The sequence below is a fragment of the Castanea sativa genome, chromosome 11, assembly GCF_040712315.1.
Source record: "Castanea sativa cultivar Marrone di Chiusa Pesio chromosome 11, ASM4071231v1".
Classification (NCBI taxonomy): Eukaryota; Viridiplantae; Streptophyta; class Magnoliopsida; order Fagales; family Fagaceae; genus Castanea; species Castanea sativa.
This window is the reverse complement of record NC_134023.1, coordinates 7,395,312-7,398,205: the sequence shown is the minus strand read 5'-3', so window position 1 is coordinate 7,398,205 and position 2,894 is coordinate 7,395,312.

Sequence of the window (2,894 nt, the reverse complement as noted above, 5' to 3'; positions counted from 1 at the left end):
CTTATCTTTAGGGCTTTAGTTGTGGCTGAAAAAAAAATATGTATATATAAAAGAAAAATATTATAATTGAGTGAAATTTTGGTTTGAGATAACAATGGATAGTTTTTGGATATTTTTAGTAGTGTCTCTTCTAGTCGGGTACCGTTATAAGTTTTTCTTAAATTATTTGGTTATTGAGTAAATGGTGCTTTAAAATTGTTTAGGTGATATCTAAGGATTTTAGAGAAAGTGTTAGGGAGAAGTTCTTTTGTGGTGAACTAGCTGAGGTAAGTAACCTCATCCTAATTGGTTTTATTTTGCGTATTTTAACTATTGAACATTGTTTATAATTGTTGTAATTTTATTTAATTGTTTTAGTTGCATTGATTTAAAGTAAAGAAAAAAGAATTATCTCAAATATATTTGATTTACTAAATATTTGATTTTATGTATGTATTTGAATGAAATATATTTTTATTTGAACTATGATTTGATATATATGATTTTAGATAATCTGATTATGCTTTGACTCTAATACCCAGTCAATGGGAGTTATTCATTAGTACTGAAATTAGTTCTATCTGAGACATTCCGAGCTTATCGTGTTTATAGACCCAGCTAATGGAGGATATACATTAGCACAGAACTTAGTTTCATCTGAATGTAACACCTATATATCCCTATGACCATAGTCGTAAAGATTGTTAAGAGTATGAATTATGTTGAATATTTGAATTGTTTTAAGTCCTTGAAACAGCTTATGTGTTTTTGGTACACTAGCAAGCACCTCCCACCAAAAGCAAGTCACATGTTTGAGCGCAAGGATTGTGGAGATTTTTATGGATACTTGTATTGTGATTATGTGAACCTACTCTTCCCTCGTTGACATAGAAAAAAACAAGAGTTAAAGGCACTTCCCTAGTTCCAACTTTAAAGAAACATATGCTGACATAGGGAAAATAAAATGTAAAATTATATTATTGGTTTCTCAAGTTTGCTAATTGGTCATTCTGTTAATAGATGTTAGTCTCAATACGGAACTACGATGTAGCATTAAATTTAATATTAAGAAAATTAAAACACATCCATTCAATATTTGGATTAATCTCTTATTTTGATTGTTAATAATTATGAATTGGTTGTTTTTGTTTCTTTATTTAATAATATAAAACATATTCTTATAGTTAATTGAGATTGATAATAATGAGTTCAAACAATTGGGAATTAATGAATAAATCATGTGGACCAAAGATTGTTGAGTAAATTAAATTAGGTATTAAAAAAAAATATCACAACTTATGTTTATATTAAATTTTGTAGGAATTTTTTTTTTACAATTTTTTTTTTTATGAATGTCAATTAATATTTTTAAAGTTAATTTTTTAATATTATATATATATATATATATATATATATATATATATTATAAAAGTTTTGATGAATTGAATTTTTGACTAGGCCACTATATGATTACAACCCATCATCAGTTTTATTAAGTTATTAAGATTCTGTTACCAACGGAACACTTATAAGTATGTACTCTTAATAAAAGTAAGCCTACCACAAACACAAAGACTGTTTCTTCCAGCTTGCCAAGGGCTTCTCCAATCTCCATCCGTTTAATGAAAGAATTTTAAATTGAGGTAAGCGCTTAAACGAACCAAACTGCATATACGAGAGTAATTCCTGGGAAAGTCTATGAACCCACCCTACGACACAAGACCGTCCAACTTCTCCGCACCTTGTCAAACACTCATGTAAAGAAATATTTCACCCAAATAGTCAAATACAAGCACCCCAAAAAAAAAAAAAAAAAAACATTACAGAACCTCTAACGCCCAAATACTCTGATATTCAGATTGGACCAAATGGTAAAAACTGGGAAAAATAAAAATAAAAAATCCAAGCAGATTGTAAAAAAATTATCTTCACCGGTCACTATATATGTTGGTCGATATGTGATCGAGTCCAGGACCCTTATACGCCGTCATCTCTAGCTCTGTTGGCCGATTAAGTTGTGGACTTACAGGCAACGGCGTATCCACTGGCCGGTTTGGTAGAGAATTGTTAATTCTCACTGTGACGATGGTGGTTATTATTGTTAGAGCCAAGATACACACCAGAAGGACCGGCGTGAATAGTGGTTGTGGTTGACTTGGTGGTGGCCATGTGTTGTCTGGTGGTGACAGAGGTTTGGGTGGTGGTGGTGGTGATGCACTGAAAGGCGGCAAATCGGGCAATGGCGGAAAAGGTGAGAGTGGAGGAAACTCAAATGCTGGCGCTGGCGGTGGTGGAGTAAGGGGAGAAAATGGGGGGAAGGGTGGAGGTAGAGTGGGGGGTGGAAATGGTGGGCCGGGTGGTGGTGGTGATGCGCTGCTGGTAGTGGTGGCGGCAAACATGGTGAAATATTTGGATTCTGGAGATGGAGGTGAAGGGAAGGTCATCTGCTCTGAAATAGCCACAAAGCCATGCTTTTTAACGTTGTGTGATAGGTGGTCCCAGCTACGGTAAGAGAATATTCCAAAACTTCACCAATATACGATCCAATACCGTAATGAAGATTGTTTCAATTTAGGTTACAAAATAAAATATTTCGATACCAGTATCTTTTCAGGATTATCGTTAATATAATATATTTAATATTATATTTTATTATATTTTTTTTAGAAACATATTATTTACATGTTTATATTGTATAAATTTAACTGTTTGAGAAAAACCAATATAATATGTTATGAATCTTTATAGGTGAGTTTATACTTAAACCAAAACCCAATAGGCTTTGGTTTATCCATCAAAAAAAGAAAGAAAAAACAACCAAGAGACAAGACAAAAATTTCAATAAGAAATACTATTATAAAGGATGGAATTTGTTAGTACAAAAATATTATAATACTAGTCACTAATCAGTGCTA